Genomic DNA, 18,627 nt, shown 5'->3' on the forward strand with positions numbered 1-18,627 from the left:
TTCCCATTTTACTGTCAGTCTTTCTACCACTTGCTTCAAGCATTTATTCCTTTAACAAGTATTAATTAAATCCTCTAGGGCAAGGTCCTATTCTCATACTATGGAAAAGTTAGACTTCTCTTTTGGAGGCAATACTCAAAAATCAATCCTTCACCTACATTTGCCAACTGTCCAAAGTTTCCCACTGATTCCCTCTTTCAAGTTTCTGACCACTTAAATATCCAGAAGCTTGGGAGTAAGTATCATAATTAATTATGATAACTAATTATGATAACTAATTATCATAACTAAATATCATAACTAATTATCATAAATAATTATAACTTTAACACCATGACATATATTTTTATTTATGATAGTAAGAGAAAGAAGGGTCAAGTTTAATATCCAAATAACAGAAGAAATATGTAGAAGTGATGGTATAAAAAGAATGGGAAAAACAAAAAATCAAACACAGCTCACAGTGTTTTAACTGACTGAACATATGGTAAAATTATAGAAGAGGTTTGAATTATCATTCATTCACTAATTCCTTCAACTAAATGTTTATTAAATGCCTCTCAGGAAATAAATATAAACCATTACTTCTATGCCTTCTCTCAAGATATTTGCTGCCTTTGTGCATTTGGGCATAGACTAAATTAATTAAGAAGACCCCTAGGAAATGACTCAAATTCCCAGTGGAAAGATTATATATTATCATGACTTAAAATGAGCAAATCACAGCATGAGATCCACTATGGAAATAATGGAGAAAAGATGAAGTAGATACTAGAGGTTATGACTATGTGTTTTATAACATAACCATTCAAAAAATATCTGTTAAATGGATGAATGGATACAAACAGACTGGGCTTCAAGCTGAATTCTAAGCACATAGGTTGAAGAAGACCTTGAAAACTTATCAGAAGTATTTCTCTTCCATCATCATTCCAATCCACACCAGGACAAAAAATTCAAAATGGCTCCCATGGGAAGAATAATAAACGATCACAATCTCTGAAGTCAAATGAAATAAACCATCCCTGCAAGAATTGCCCACAATTAAATAAAGAAAAAGACACCACAATATTTCCTCCCTCTTCAATTCTGGTTCTTCAGTGCCTTCAGTTTGACAGTAAATGAACTCTGACCAGATGGCTCTTTCTATAGAGATTCTACACACACACACACACACACACACACACACACACACACACACCCTTGAGTATAATAACAGAAGTGTATATTGTTCTTAGTTTTATTCTCTCTTTATTCAGTATGGCAAGAACAAAACAAATACCTCGACTACGAGAAGCAGCACCTGTACTTCCACATGGGTGAGTCACCAGGGAGCCACAATCCTTATCATCCCATTTCCTTGAAGCAAACAGTTGTCAAGCCAGAAGGCATGATTGAAATCCTCCCAAAGAGAGACGATCTGATCATGTCTTGTTGTGCCTCAGAAAAGCAGCATGTTTTATTTCAGACTTACTTGGGTGAAATCTGAAAAGGAAAGTAGAAGAACAATTAGGCATTCTTAATGGGCATCTCATCATTCTGGCTACTGTACAAGGAAGGAGATGTTCCAAGAAGGATGGGAGGCAGGATGCCAATCAAGGGGTCTGGTAACTCTTGTCCTGGATAAGCTAAATACAATACTTATCAAGAAGAAAAGGATAGTGGTATATGGATAGGAAGGAAAAATAGGAAAAGAATGCTCAAGTACTGATAGTAGGTGCCAGAAAAAGCAGAGTCTCATGAATAAAAGTCACCTGTAGAGCTTCTGTGTGGAAGAAAGTTGACTGTTTCCACAGCTTACATACAACTGTAGAAGATATTTTAGTGGATACACACACACACACACACACACACACACATATATATAAAATAAGATAGGTCTGGATATGTTCTAGGCTTGAGAGAAAATAAGGTAGCTGAATAATGCTAATACCAATAAAAATACTAGAAGCAAAAATGTTTTGCTCTTAACGAAGTCCAACAAAGAAGTCCAACTTCTTTGTTAATGAAGTTCACAAAGAAAAGTTTAGGACCCCAAAATATGCTCATCTAAAACATGCTTACTCATTTGCAAAAGAAATCCAAATTAAGGAAGATTTCAAACATTTCCTATAGATCAGTGGTTCTCACCTAGGAGCATTGTTGCCCCCAGTGTGACATTTGACACCATACAGATACTTTTTTGATTATCACAACAAAGAGGGGTAATGGTACTGACATCCATGGGGCACATGCCAGGGATGTTATGAAATGTCTTATAGTACACAGAACAGCCCTGGACAATAAAGAATTATCTGACACTAAAATGCCAACAGTGTTAAGATTGAGAAACTGTTGCAGATGATCTGGTTTGCCCAAACATTGGCCACCAGTGATCATCTGTCTCATGCCTGACCAAGATGGCCTGTGAGTCCATTTTCTGTGACATGGGGATCAACCACCACTGTAGCCTCTTCCAGTGCTAGAATTCTGAGGACTTATCCTAATGTAGTTACCCTCTTTCATGACCAAAAAGGGTGTGGAGGACATTGGTGCCCCAGTTTGAAAGTTAACTATTCCAGCCCAGACAGATGTGTATTCACATAAGAAAAAACTATTGGAGTCTCTTGTCTGAATTCTCCTCCTGTGTGTAGTAAAACAATACAGGCTTAGCTTATGAGGAATGGATGAATATTGTAGCTTCACTGAAGAATGTTCAGGTTACAAACCACATTGTCCTGAGGAGCTGTTTCATTTTGTCATTTTATTTCAAATGTCTTCAACTTAGTAAGACAGGTACAAATGAGTCATACTCAACCTGTCAAAGAGAAATTAGGCTTGACATTTCATAAAGGTGGAGAGACAGCTTTCATTCAGATTTCTGTAGTAGGGAAAGGTACTTCAGCATAAACTGAGCTCAACTCTCCAGAACACTGGGACATGCTAAAGGAAATTAGGGAAAGAGGATAAAGGGAGGGGAAGCTGGTCCTGTGGTTAAGCCATGTGTGTCATCTAACTGGTGCTTATCAAAGTCAAACTCATACCCTCCCAGAGGCTGCAGGACAGAGCCTGATCTTCAAAGATTGTACTTCAGAGGGATGACTCCCAAGTCCTTGAGAAAGACATTTCTGGGTCAGGGAAGATCCATCCCAGAGGGACAGAGTAAGAATTTTATAATTGTAAGTTTTCTAACAAATGATTGAAGAAAAAGGATGTCAGGAGCCTACTGAACATGCAGTAATTTCTTTGGACAGTCTTGAAATTTCTCAAGAATTTTAAGGGGGCTGGAGTCATCCCAGGAACATAGCCTTAAACTGTTCTTAGAAACTATTTCTAGCATTTGTGTGACTCTTAGCATGTAGGGTGGGCAAAATCATTTGTCCTGACAGTTCGCAGACTTTGAAAGCTTACAGGTCAAGTATGAAGCCTAGTCAGGAAGGGGGCTCCAGAGCATCTAACTAAAGTTTGATCAAAAAGGGAGCTGTCAAAATATGAAGGGTCTCCATATGACTCCTACATGCTCCAGGCAACTTCACTTGTCCTGGGGGAGAAGCAGGTAAATAACTATCTGGCCAGACTCAGTATGCCTGCTGTATATCTGCCACCTCAACATATTGTGACAGGGCCCAACACAAAGGATCGTGAAGAACTGAAGGATTCCAGAGACCTTGAGAAAACTTGAAAGCTCACAGCAGAAGCTCTTCCAGGATGCTTTCATCAAAAATGACTCAGATCTGCAAAGCTTCCCTAGTCTCCTTAAGGGATCTTGAACCAAAGTCCTGATTCAGCCTCAGAGACTCTAAAAGCCCAGCAGCATCCAGGATGTGGTTGTGGATCTCCACCTTGCATCCCTTCTCAGGGACAATATTGCAGGAGTAGCATGTTAATGAGATCAACTCTCAATAGCTTCCACAGGAATCATATCAGCTCATTTGTTCACCATCTTTTTTTTTTTTTCCTTCAGTCTGACCCCTCCTTTTCATTCCAGTATATCTGAACCTGCAATCCATTAAAGAGATGTATCACAGAAGGTACTGGGAGGTGAGTAACTCGATTCCTTCTCTAAAACTAGATCAGGCTGGTAGAAAAGGGGAAATGTAAATGCTTGGTCCTTTCCAAATTCAGTTTCCTTCCAGTACTAGGATATACAATTTAGCCAGTTTTATTTCCACTAGCTTAACTTTCAAGCACTTCTACCAGCAGGACATCACCTGGGCCAGCAGCTTTTATATCCACTATTTCATCACATTTGGTCCTTTCTATGGAATCTTCAGAACCATGGTACTCATATATTTAGTCAAGTAAGGAAACAATAATATTCTCCTACTCTTATTACCTGGATGGTCCTCTTACCTTTCTTATCTGATCTGTTTATGATTAGCAATGATTAGCAGATTATGACGGCTGGCTGCATTCTTGTAACTGAAACATTTCCCAAAAAAATGTGGTATCAAACATCTGAAATAATTGAATGAGTTTCTTGGAAACTGAATTTGCCCAATTTTGCCTTTTTTCCCACGTGATTCATTCTCAATTGCAGTATAGTAGTCCCTCAGCATCTGAGGAGGATTAGTCCCTGGACCCACCTCAGTTTCCGAAATCCAAAGATATTCAAGTCATCTATCCATATATGTAGTTCCACAACTGTGGATTCAAGCAACCACTAATCTTGTGGTATAGTGTGTTTACTTAAAAATATCCACATTTAACTGGACTTGAGTGTTTCTCAAAGGTCACCTGTATTCTGCCTGATCACCAAGTCCTTCAAACAGTAATCCAGCTGGACATCATAATTCTTACCAAAGATAATAGGAGGCCAGTTTTTTAAAAAGTTATTTTATGATTAGAAATTTTCCCTGAATCAAAATGACTTTAAACTGAATAACCCTCTTCAACTTCCCAGTGTATTCCTTCCTCATTCATTTGCATTACTATTCATGACAATAATGGTAGCTACTATGCATCAGGCAATTTGCTAAAGGCTTTACATTGTGGGCTTCCCTGATGGCTCAGACAGTAAAGCACCTGCCTGCCTTGTGGGAGACCTGGGTTCAATCCCTAGGTCAGAAAGCTCCCCTGGAGAAGGAAATGGCAACCCACTCCGGTATTCTTGCTTGGAAAATTCCATGGATGGAGAAGCTGGTGGGCTACAGTCCATGGGGTCGCAAAGAGTTGGACACAACTGAACTACTTCACTCACTTTACATGCATTATCTTATTTGATGTAATAAAACTTGCAAAACCAGACAATGCAGATAGTATCAATTTCATTTTTCTGGTAAGAGAACTAAAGTTCAGAGACATTAAATCACTCATTCAAGAGCAAATAAGGGCCAGTGGCAGTGCCAAATCAGAACTTGTACCCATTTCTATTTGATGACAATAGCCAACCTGTTAATCACATTGCATATATCCTTAAGTTGTTGTTGCTTTAGTCACTAAGTCATGTCTGACTCTTTTGCAATTCCATGGACAGTAGCCTGCCAGGCTCCTCTGCTCTGGGGGTTTCACAGGCAAGAATCCTGGAGTTGGTTGCCACTTCTTTGTCCAGGGGATCTTCATGGCTCAGGAATCAAACCCATGTCTCCTGCATTGGCAGATGGAATCTTTACCACTGAGACACCAGAGAAGCCTGACCTTCAGTTATCTAGGTATCTTCTGAGCCTTGCACCAATGACTAAGGAAAATACTGGGGACACTGCTCTTGTACATTAGGCTGCAAGACAGGTAGTATGACTGAATACCTAGTGTGTCATCTTTAGATATAAAAGGTCTGCAAAGATGAAAAACAAGTAACCACCACTATATTGGAGCCTTTGAGTCATTGCCATTTCTCTAATGCTCAGCCATATCTGCCAGTGGTTATGCAAGCCCAGTAACTGGAACTGAAACTCCCCAAGGAGTGATCATGTCTTCCTTTTATTCTCTTAAAGTTTGCTTGAAAGTCCCTGGATTGCTTATGTTACCCGGATGAGCCCCATACCAATGAAAAGGAGCAAAGAGAGGAACCAGGACTGGTTCAGCACTCAGGTAATAATGCTGTTCTTGGGAAAGCATCCATCAAATCCATCTGCTTATCTCAAATAATAATTATTGGACGCTTGCCAGGGGCCAGGCACTGTCAACTGTTTTGCATGTTAGACATTTTTATTCCAATCACAAAGAAAGGCAATGTCAAAGAGTGTTCAAAATACTGCACAATTGCACTCTACTCACAAGCTAGTAAAGTAATGCTAAAAATTCTCCAAGCCAGACTTCAGCAATATGTGAACAATGAACTTCCAGACGTTCAAGCTGGTTTTAGAAAGGGCAGAAAAAAGAGAGATCAAATTGCCAACATTGGCTGGATCATCAAAAAAGCAAGAGAGTTCCAGAAAAACATCTATTTCTGCTTTATTGACTATGCCAAAGCCTTTGACTGTGTGGAGCACAATCAACTGTGGAAAATTCTGAAAGAGATGGAAATACCAGACCACCTGACCTGCCTCCTAAGAAACCTGTGTGCAGGTCAGGAAGCAACAGTTAGAACTGGGCGTGGAACAACAGACTGGTTCCAAATAGGAAAAAGAGTATGTCAAGGCTGTATATTGTCACCCTGCTGATTTAACTTATATGCTGAGTACATCATGAGAAATGCTGGGCTGGAGGAAGCACAAGCTGGAATCAAGATTGCTGGGAGAAATCAATAACCTCAGATATGCAGATGACACCACCCTTATGGCAGAAAGTAAAGAATAACTAAAGAGCCTCTTGATGAAAGTGAAAGAGGAGAGTGAAAAAGTTGGCTTAAAGCTCAACATTCAGAAAACTAAGATCATGGCATCTGGTCCCAGCACTTTATGGGAAATAGATGGGGAAACAGTGGAAAGAGTGGCTGACTTTTTTTTTTTTAAGGCTCCAAAATCACTGCAGATGGGGATTGCAGCCATGAAATTAAAAGATGCTTAGTCCTTGGAAGGAAGGTTATGACCAACCTAGGCAGCATATTAAAAAGTAGAGACATTACTATGCCAACAAAGGTCTGTCTAGTCAAGGCTATGATTTTTCCAGTGTTCATATATGGATGTGAGAGTTGGACTATAAAAAAAAGCTGAGCACTGAAGAATTGATGCTTTTGAACTGTGGTGTTGGAGAAGACTCTTGAGAGTCCCTTGGACTCCACGGAGATCCAACCAGTCCATCTTAAAGGAGATCAGTCCTAGGTCTTCATTGGAAGGACTGATATTGAAGCTGAAACTCCAGTACTTTGGCCACCTAATGTGAAGAGCTGATTCATTTGAAAAGTTTCTGATGCTTAGAAAGATTGGGGGGCAGGAGGATAAGGGGATGACAGAGGGTGAGATGGTTGGGCAACATCACCGACTCAATGGACATGGGTTTGGGTAGACTCCAGGAGTTAGTGATGGACAGAGAGGCCTGGTGTGCTGTGGTTCATGGGGTCACAAAGAATCAGACACAACTGAGCGACTGAACTGAAGTGAACTGATGAAAGTGAAGGAGTACAGTTAAAAAGTTGGCTTAAAGCTCAACATTCAGAAATCTAAGATCATGGTATCCAGTCCCATAACTTCATGGCAAATAGATGGAGAAACAGTGGAAACAGTGGCTGACTTTATTTTGAGGGCTCCAAAAATCACTGCAGATAGTGATTGCAGCCATGAAATTAAAAGGTGCTTACTCCTTGGAAGAAAAGTTATGACCAACCTAGACAGTGTATTAGATCTTCCCTAGTGGCTCAGACGGTAAAGCCTCTGCCTACAATGCAGGAGACCTGGGTTCAATCCCTGGGTCGGGAAGATCTCCTGGAGAAGGAAATGGCAACCAACTCCAGTATTCTTGCCTGGAAAATCCCATGGACGAAGGAACCTGGCCAGGCTACAATCCATGGGGTCTCAAAGAGTCGGACATGACTGAGCTACTTCACTCACTCACTCAGACAGCATATTAAGAAGCAGAGACATTACTTTGTCAATAAAGGTCCATCTAGTCGAAGCTATGGTTTTTCCAGTAGTCATGTATGGATGTGAGAGTTGGACTATAAAGAAAGCTGAGCACTGAAGAATTGATGCTTTGGAACTGTGATGTTGGAGAAGACTCTTGAGAGTCCCTTGGACTGCAAGGAGATCCAATCAGTCCATCCTAAAGGAAATCAGTCCTGGGTCTTCATTGGAAGGACTGATGTTGAAGTTGAAACTCCAATACTTTGGCCATCTGATGTGAAGAGCTGACTCATTTCAAAGGATCTTGATGCTGGGAAAGATTGAGGGCATGAGGAGAAGAGGACGAGAGGGTGAGGTGGTTGGATGGCATCACCAACTTAATGGACATGAGTTTGGGTAAACTCCGGGAGTTAGTGATGGATAGGGAGGTCTGGCGTGCTGCGATCCATGGAGTCGCAAAGAGTCGGACATGACTGAGTGACTGAACTGAACTGACATGGGATGTAGCTACATGCTCAGAGTATTCCCACTTCACAAATGATAAAATTGAAGTATGAAGAAGTTATATAACTTGTATAAGATCACACAGCTAATAAGTTGTAGAAGCAGGTTTTATTTATTTGGTCACACTGTGTGGCATGCAGGTTGTTAGTTCTCCTATTAGGGATCAAACCTGTGTTAAGCACACAGTCTTAACCAGTGGACTACGTAGGAGTTCCCTAGAAGCAGGTTTTTTTTTTTTTTTTTCCTCTAATTTTATTTTATTTTTAAACTTTACATAATTGTATTAGTTTTGCCAAATATCAAAATGAATCCGCCACAGGTAGGTTTTAAACCAACAGTTTGATTTAAGAAGCTTTTCCCTTAATCAAGGCTAATAAACTATAGTCCAAGGGCCAATCTATCCCAGTCTGTTTTTGTAGTTTTATTGGAACACAGCCACACTCATACATTACATATTCTCTATGATAGCTTTCATCCTAAAACAGCAGAATCGAGTAGCTGTGATGCAGAATTAAAACATTTACTGTGTGGCACTTTACAGGCAAGGTTTACTAAACCTGCCCCAACATGATACAGTCTTTCAACGAATCTCACACTCCTAGAATAACAGAAGGAAGAACCCTGGAATCCCCCTCATTTCATCGTATAGATAGTGGGGCCCGAGAGGAGACTCAGCAGTCTCGGCTACAATGCCGTGAACGATTAAAAGATTTGTGACCCATGCAGAATACCACTGCTCCTAAGACTGACACTGGTGTGCCATGATTAACTGGAAAATCCAGTCATCGTACTGCTTCCTTCTCCATGCTCATTTCCAAATTCAGTGGACATTCCACACAGTAGTGGTTCTCAATCTTTTTTGTCAAGAAACCACTCTTAAAACGTATTGAGGACATCAAAGAGCTTTCATTTGTAGAGGTTATATCCACTGATACTTATTGTATTTGAAATTGAAACTGAGAGCTTTAAAATATCTATTAATTAATTTTAAAATAACAAGATAAAGCCAGTAAAAGTTAACATCAGAGTGATGACATCATCCCATGTTTAATAGCCTCTGGAAAAACCCATGCTATACGCATGCATGAATGAAAATGAAAAAGGCAAATACTGTCTCAGAAGTATTATGGGAATCATTTTGACCTTGAATACCCCCTGAAAGTGTCCTAGGGAACCCTAGGTGCTCTAAAGTACACTTCGAGAAACTTCTGACATAGAGAAACTGCAAAAATAACATTCAAAATGGCAACAACACTAACAAGAATTAAATCTTATAAAGACACTGAATAAAATCACGTCCATAAGCATTGTAAGTAGTCTGGAGAATCCCATGAACCTCTTACCTGTCTGTCTTTGTATAAAATAAAATACATTAGATTAAAAAGGAAGCTACTTGTATATATTAATAAATGTATTTCTATGCACAAAACCCTTGATTAAAGACTTTGTATGCTTTATTCCACATTTAGAAGTCCTTTAAGTCTATTCTGTGGTAATATTATTCAAACTCCTATCATTTCTACCAGAGTCCTACAATCCCATTTCCATCTGCCAAAGTCCTTACTCATGACACCTTAGTCTTCTGATTTTGAGGGCTGATAATGACTTGGTCCTCTCAAATCCTATTTACTTCTTCATATCTATTTCCTTATCTATACTTCTTAGCAAAATGTCTTATTTCCTTTATAATTGTAAGGTCCCTGAGACCTGGGACTAATTTTTATCCCTCATGGTTTGTTACATAAAATGCGTACTCAATCAGCACTTGTTGAATGATGGATTAAAAGAGATTCAGGACTGGGAACACGTATACAGCTGTGGTGGATGCATGTTGATGTATGGCAAAACCAATACAATATTGTAAAGTAATTAGCCTCTGCCGGGGACCAGCCCTGGCTGATCCAGGGTATTCGAAGGAGAGATGGCATAGGCGAGGATCAGGATACAATAGCTTCAATTAGATATTAATTAAAGATATAAAGAGTAATAGAATAAGGATAGCTCAGTAGGAAAATTCAGTGGAGAAAAGAGGCTGAGTAGCTTGGTTTACGCGGGAGACCAATAAAACTTCAAGACAAGAAGTTTGCACCACTTACATAGGCCGCAGGCGTCCTTCCGTTCTCCCGAAGGAGAGGAGACACTGAGGCCTCCCTGGTCGGATCTTAGAAGCCCAGGCATAATTAGTAAGCATGGTGGGTTCCGCGCTCCAGATGGAGACTCAGCCAGAGTGAGAGAGAGAGCGACATGGGGAGACCAGTATTTCGAGAAACTGATCCCAATTCTTTATTTTCCATGGTCTACTTTTATACACTGAGATGTTATGCAAAAGTCACGCGGGGTCAGCAGTCCTGACTTTTATCAAAGTCAGGTGCTTCATACAAATGTATACAGAGGTCTTAGGGGTGTTACATCATCTTCTGGCCAGGGGGGCCTGCTGACAATTTACGACCCTCTCCTTGTGACAGTGGTCAGTTAATCAGGACACTTATTTCTCCAGGGCTGATTATTCTCAAAACAGACGCCACCCAAATAAAGTTACATTCCTACAGGGTGAGGGTGTAGTGGGTTTTAGTTAAGGAAAGAATTTACTTAGCCTAAGGTCTAACGTGATTAATATCAAAGGTTAATACTCATTTCTTCTATATATTCATTAACGTGTGTAAGGGCAGGGGATGTGGAGACGTAGCAACAAACATTGGCTCAACAAATGAAAAACCCTTCACCAACACAATTTCTAATTAGCCCACTATACTTATACTTATAGTTTTCTAACTTCTCTAAAGAACCTGTTTTTAGAGGGTTTAAAGCATCTCGTGCCTCTCATGGTTGGGAGGCTGTGAGCAATCACATGTGGCCGGACAAGCCTGTCAGGCAGGCTAGAGAACCTTCAGAGGAGTTTGTAGGTTAAAACACTCTTGTCACACCCAAGAGTTTTTATTGACTGGAGCTCTAGGTTAACTCCTTCTCCGAAAGAGGTGGTGGGGGACAGCCCCCCGTAAAGTCAGAGGTGTAGGTAAGAGCACAAAGTAGTAAAGTAGGCAGGCTCTGGTTATGGGGGTAGACGCTCGAGGATTTCCAGGGGGACTCCTGAGGCTTGATCCCGCCTTTGCGTATGTCGAGCCTCCTTCCTCATGACCTTTGCCATGGGCAGAGTACCTCACTCTGGCCCCCAACAAACCTCTAATTAAAATAAATAAATTTAAATTAAATAAAAGAGAACTAAATATCTTGTTTGACATGGGTTCATTTACATCTAATGTAATCTTTTTCTTTGTAGGTCTTGGCCACCTATAATGTTGAACAGTCCTTTTTCAATGACTGGTTCACTGGGCACTTGAACTTCCAAACTGAGCACCAGTGATTAAGAGAAATAGTTCACAATAAAGGGCAAGGGCTGTCACTAATAACTGCCCTCCACATAGTCCAGAGTGGAGTACTAGACTCACAATCTTAAGGGAGAACAATGAACCAGGACTCTCTAAAGGATGCTATTTTTAAATTAACAACAATGATAAAGAAGAGAAGAAAGAAATGAAGTGTCACAATTATGAGTAAATGGAGTGAAATCTTGGAAAAGTATCAGTGAGTCAGTTTCCAGATTCCTATGGGCTTAGGAATTGATTTCTTTGCATTTGCTTTGTTGGCAAAACTTAAGAAAAATCAGGACACTTGGGTAACCAACTTGTGTTCAAACTTAACTATGCTGTAATTCAAATATCTACTTATCTGTCTTTAGAGCCAAGTTTACAAAATAAATAATGAAGTGGAATCCCTGCTGCAATTTCTAAATGGTATCTGGAAATACTTTACCAATGGGTCAGTTACAGAGAGGAAATGGGTAGTTCATGCCTTGATGCAAGTTAAAACATTGAGAGTCAATTTCTCCAGAGTGTCAGGGCAAAGGCCTTCCACATTCTCTTTGTCTAAACCATGAGTCTATGATAGTCAAAGAAGGAACAAGACCTTTATTTGTTCAAGGAATTTTTTTCATTCTATTTCTCATATTAGGGCTTGAAAATTTCAGCAAAACAAACAAAAAATATTATTACTCATAGTTTTATTAAAGGAGAGGTTTACATCCAAGACGGTCATCTGGCTGACTAATGAAAACTTGGAATTAAAAATCCATCTCTCCTCACTTCTTATTCCTTTCCTGGGACTTTTAGCTATTTACCATGACTTAATATAAAGACTGCAGTCCACAGGGTCACTGAGGGTTGGACACGACTGAACAACTTCACTTTCACTTTTCACTTTCATGCATTGGAGAAGAAAATGGCAACACACTCCAGTGTTCTTGCCTGGAGAATCCCAGGGACGGGGGAGCCTGGTGGGCTGCCGTCTATGGGGTCGCACAGAGTTGGACACAACTGACTCGACTTAGCAGCAGTAGCAGCAGCAATATACATTCATCCATTCTTGCTCAGGAAGTTAGAAAAACAGAGACTAAGACAGAGATTAGTAGGGGTAGAGTGGGCAGTTCAGTATCTCCAGTTCTCTGGGTAGTTCTAAATGGTATAAAGTTCTAAAAGGTATACTTTCATTTTATCAGGACAAAAATAAACAGTTGATGGAGCTAAAACATATTCTCTTAGTTCTTCCTAAACGTCTTCCACCACAAGACTTGTAGTGGGTTGAGGGATAAGATGAGTCTGCCAGCAAGTTTTTTAACTTCCCAGAACAAAAGTATTGTGCAAGGTCAAGGTTGGGTTTGCATGACTGATACCATTTTATTTTGTAAAAGGGGAATGGGAACTTTGGGTTTCTCCTTAGGTCTGAAAGTTTTTTTTTAATCTATTTTCTCTGTTTCCCTAGTCTATTTCCCACAATGCCATGCCATAATTATCACAAGATGGCACCTCTGGTGAAAGCCTCTTGGTGAAAGTGAAAGTGGAGAGTGACAAAGTTGGCTTAAAGCTCAATATTCAGAAAACGAAGATCATGGCATCCGGTCCCATCATTTCATGGGAAATAGATGGGGAAACAGTGGAAACAGTGTCAGACTATTTTGGGGGGGGCTCCAAAATCACTGCAGATGGTGATTGCTGCCATGAAATTAAAAGATGCTTACTCCTTGGAAGGAAAGTTATGACCAGCCTAGATAGCATATTGAAAAGCAAAGACATTATTTTGCCAACAAAGGTCCATCTAGTCAAGGCTATGGTTTTTCCAGTGGCCATGTATGGATGGTGAGAGTTGGACTGTGAAGAAGGCTGAGCTCCAAAGAATTGATGCTTTTGAACTGTGGTGTTGGAGAAGACTCCTGAGAGTCCCTTTGATGGCAAGGAGATCCAACTAGTCCATTCTGAAGGAGATCAGCCCTGGGATTTCTTTGGAAGGAATGATGCTAAAGCTGAAACTCCAGTACTTTGGCCACCTCATGCGAAGAGTTGACTCATTGGAAAAGACTCTGATGCTGGGAGGAATTGGGGGCAGGAGGAGAAGGGGACGACAGAGGATGAGATGGCTGGATGGCATTACTGATTTGATGGACGTGAATCTGGGTGAACTCCGGGAGTTAGTGATGGACAGGGAGGCCTGGCGTGCTGCGATTCATGGGGTCGCAAGGAGTCGGACACGACTGAGCAACTGAACTGAACTGAACTGAACTGAGCATGAATCCAACCTGGGAAAAGTTCACTTTCCCTATGGCTTTTCTCTGATACTCTATTTCCTTGAACTAGCCTCCCTCCTTTTGACAAAATCGGGTAGTGAAAAATTGCCTACATTTTCAGTCACGCATTAGATAAGGGTGACTGATTGGATTAAAATCAGGAACCTCAGTCCTAATTTCAGTTCCTCAATACCATACCATGAAACTGGCCATGTCTCTCACACATTGCCTTGATCTGTAAAATAGGCGGGTGCATAATATTACCTGGCCTATTTGCAACATAGCATTGTTGGGACAACCAAATAAAGTAAGGCAAATAGAATACTTTCATAAGCCAGGAACACTCATTCACATGCTGGTTATTGTTATTAATGTAATGAGGGTTCCTCCCATCCTGGAACCATCAAAAGCAAGAGCAGCCATAAGGTCAAATAGATTCACAGGACAGAAAGACACTGAAGTATCTTAATGATGCCAAGGGCACATTTCCTTAGATGAGAGAAGTATGAGTAATAAGTGAGACAGTGATTTCTCCTGTTACAACAGGTAACACGTGGGAGTCACCTTTCACTTCTGACTTTACTCAAGCCCCTGGAATCAGCAGCCAGATCTCAAGCCAGAAATACAGTGAGCCATGGGCTCTAGCTTTCCCAACTTCCAATTAACCATATGAGTGCACAACTCTCTTCTGGAAATCATACCAAATATATCACTTGTTGCTTAAACAATATATTGTAAAGGATTTTCTTGACTATTTCCCTGCTAATCATCCACCTGAAGGACACAGAAAGTGTAAATTAAACATAAGCTCTACTCAGAGGAGGAATATACTTGGGTGCTTTTTCTTTCCCACATTCATTTATGAAAATTTGCCTAAAGACAGTCGTGTTTAAAGAATTTATCAGTGAACATCAATCTGTTTAGCTATAATCAAAATTTTGATGTTATATTTTAGTAAACTTGTTTTATTTTATATCTATCCATCTGTCTCTCTATCCATTAATCTATCTTTTTTATGTGCTTCAAAGTAAATTTCTAGGGGCTTATTTAAAAAACTAAATCTCAGATTATGCAAAATTCATTTCTCATCTTCAATAAAGGATTGTGCAGCAGCTTCATCTTTAAGGGAGTTTTATTGGAATTTTGCTAGGTGAAGGGAATATAACATGATTAACATCGTGCAAAATAAATTAACTTAGTATAAACCTTCTTGTGCAAACTTTTATCCTTCATTATTTATTCAGCACTTCAATATTTATTGAGCACTTACCATGTGTCAGACTTGGGCCTGATGATGTGACCCAGAGATCCAGGAGCCCAGGTTCTTGAAGCTTACAATCTAGTAGAAATAAATAAATAAATGGAAGAAAAAGATCATCACATTTGAAGAAAATGAAAGGGTGTTTTGAGAGCAATAAGCAGGGACTAATCAAAATAAGGAGGGTCGTGGAAAAGTGACCATAAGAAGAATATGAAGGAGGCTGCAATCAGACTAAGGAGCAGCAGCATCAACCAAGTGCAAAGGCCTTAAGGCATGAATGAGCTTCTGTTAAAAGAACACTGGGCATATACACCGAGGAAACCAGAATTGAAAGAGACACATGTACCCCAATGTTCATTGCAGCACTGTTTATAATAGACAGGACATGGAAGTAACCTAGATGGCCATCAGCAGATGAATGGATAAGAACGCTGTGGTACATATACACAATGGAATATCACTCAGCCATTAAAAAGAATGCATTTGAATCCGTTCTAATGAGGTGGATGAAACTGGAGCCTATTATACAGAGTGAAGTAAGCCAGAAAGAAAAACACCAATACAGTATACTAATGCATATATATGGAATTTAGAAAGATGGTAATGATAGCCTTATATGCGAGACAGCAAAAGAGACACAGATGTATAGAACAGTCTTTTAGACTCTGTGGGAGAGGGCGAGGGTGGGATGATTTGGGAGAATAGCATTGAAACATCTATATTATCATATGTGAAATGAATTGCCAGTCTAGGTTTGATTCATGAGACAGGGTGCTTGGGGTGGTGCACTGGGATGATCCAGAGGGATGGTATGGTGAAGGAGGTGGGAGGGGGGTTCAAGATGGGGAACACATGTACACCCATGGCAGATTCATGTTGGTGTATGGCAAAACCACTATAATATTGTAAAGTAATTAGCCTCCAATTAAAATAAATAAATTTATATTTTTAAAAAAGAACACAGCAGGAGGCCTGATGACAGTGGAATAGTATCCCAGTTTTTTCCTCAATATTACTTCAACTTCATTTCTTTAGTGTATTTTGCCTTGGGTTTTCAGAGGCATTCAAAAATAATTTTCTAGATAAGCAACAAGGATAAATTGTAGAGCACAGGAAATTATAGCCATTATCTTATAATAATTTTAGTGGGGTATAAACTTTCAAAATGCTGAATCATCATGATGTACACCTGAAACTAAAATTAATATTGTGAATCAACTATACTTCAATAAAAAATAACAAAAGTGTTTTCTATTATTTGTACAAACATAGTTTTCTCTGGGAAATCCTCCCAGATTTAACTGACTAGGTTAAATCTCCCTTCATGAGCTCTGTGTCCTGTGTGCCTCACTTATACAGTTTATTTCTGCCTATACAACCATTGAAAATGGAAAACTCCATGTGGGTAGTGACCACCCTGTATGTTGTTGCCATTTTATCACCAGGCCCAGTCAAATTTTTGGCATTGACCACGTATTCAATAAATGTTTTAAAGAATAATTAGTTAATCGTTCTTCTCATGACAAGCATTCCCAAAATTCCTTGTAATTGCTGCCTAGAATCCAGCTGCAACCCTGATGTTCTCTGTTCCATATGGAGATTAAATAATAATAACACTCCTAAGTTAAAGGAATTGTTAAAGCCTGATACATGGAACCCTTTGCTTAATCAATTGAAAAAGGCTGCACAAAAGTGACTTGGGTCTATATCTCAGTGGAACAAACCCGAATACTGACTCACACCAACTGAATTTGCATTCTGACACACTTTTTTGGGGGGAGGGGATAAGCAGAGCTGAAGGCTGCCCTAAAAACAATGTGGAGTTTCTAGCCCTGGACTTGAGTTCTGTTAATAGTTATACATCTATACCTCACTTACTCTCTGATCATGAGCTTGCTCCTTACTTTCTAGAGATTGCCTCTTATTCATAGATAATCGATTGAAATACAAGGAATTATTTGAGGTTATAAATAGGCAATATATGTTAGAGAGTTCAGTTTTGCCTGGCACTGGTCTGCTCTCATGGGCTACTGCATCAGCTTTCTAACTGTTCTCATTGTTTACCCTTTTCTTCCCCTCACCAACAGCTTTGAACTCGATGTCCTAGCTATCTGGATCTCCCAGATATTTGCACAATACCTGTTTATTATCCCAGTCCCCTTCTATCTAATCGAACTGATGCACGAAATCCCTGTTCCCTCTCTCCCTAGGAGAGTCTGTCATTCCCTAAGCACTAACCTCTTTTATTTCCTTCTCAGTATTCAACACCATCCAAAATCATTTGCTATCTCATCTCATTGGGATATAAGTTTTAACACAGAAACCTGGAAAATGAATAAGTATATATCCTTGCTCTTCATAAAATTTAAGGAGAACAGGAAAATAACATCAGTTCCTTGCCAGCAGTGGTTTTGTTATATCTCTAGCACCAGAGTTGCCCTGAGGGCCTGTTCAGTAAATACCTGTTTTTCAAGGGCTGCTTTTTTTTTTTTTCTTTCTCTTCAAGCCACCAAACACATCTCAGAGCGGTCCTGCAGAGGGTACAAGGTCCAGGCCTGGCTGGGATTTCTGAGCAAAAAGGCCACCAAGGTAGTGGTGGCCGCCGTATCCCGACCCCGAGACATGATGGGCTTTTGCCTCCACTGCACCGTCCTACTCATCTCTGCTGAGGCCAAGGTCACTCCCTGCACCTCCCTGCCTGCAGCCGCCCTTGCCACCAGGCAGGCCAGCTGCTCTTGCTGCCCATCCGGGGCCACCCTGGCGGTCACAGGCTGGCTGTGGGGTGAGCCCCTGGCGCTGGCTGCCTCAGATGGTGATCCCAGTTGATGGTACCTCTGCTGTCTCTATGCGGCCACTGTCGCCTCTCCCGCCTGCACCACTTGCTCCACTGAGAGCTGGAGAACGACTGCTGGAGCTGTTGGTGCTTCTGACTGGCTGCTTTCTGCTGTGGCACTTTTCTGCTCTGGGTTCAGAGGCCAAGAGACCAGCACAAGCTGGGGCAGCCCTGATCCACCGTTGGCCGGTGCCACGGGAAACCTCTGCCCCAGGCAGGAGGCCGTTAGTGAGTAACTGACAACTAGTGACAGTTAGTGGCCCCTTCAGCCATTGGTTAGTGCCACAGTAAGCCCTGCCCCCTTCTATAAATAAAGGCGCCCACATTCAGACAAATGGAAGATGGCTCTTGACAGGTGAGGCTGCCGTTTCTGTCAGCTAGCTTTCTGACGAGAGTCTTTATCCCTTGTTCCAACAACTTGTCTCCAGACTCCTTGGCCTGGATCAACAAGCAGAATGAGTTTGGGCTCCTTAATCCCAGCCCTGGCCAAGGGAGT

General features: G+C 40.6%; 1 long non-coding RNA gene across 2 annotated transcripts; it reads right to left on the reverse strand.

Annotated features, from left to right (window-relative positions):
* Positions 1-1,196: 1,196 nt before the first annotated feature.
* LOC132343995 (uncharacterized) lies at positions 1,197-18,409 on the reverse strand. 2 transcript variants are annotated; one of them, XR_009493058.1, is made up of 4 exons: positions 18,131-18,409; positions 17,761-17,829; positions 15,308-15,376; positions 1,197-1,485 (listed from the first exon to the last, which is right to left on the reverse strand). It is a non-coding gene; the product is annotated as an uncharacterized lncRNA (long non-coding RNA). The 2 variants fall into 2 exon arrangements; XR_009493057.1 differs by having other exon boundaries at positions 1,199-1,485; positions 17,761-18,405.
* Between the last annotated feature and the right edge of the window lie 218 nt (positions 18,410-18,627).

This window comes from Bos taurus, chromosome 26, assembly GCF_002263795.3.
Source record: "Bos taurus isolate L1 Dominette 01449 registration number 42190680 breed Hereford chromosome 26, ARS-UCD2.0, whole genome shotgun sequence".
In the NCBI taxonomy this organism is placed as follows: domain Eukaryota; kingdom Metazoa; phylum Chordata; class Mammalia; order Artiodactyla; family Bovidae; genus Bos; species Bos taurus.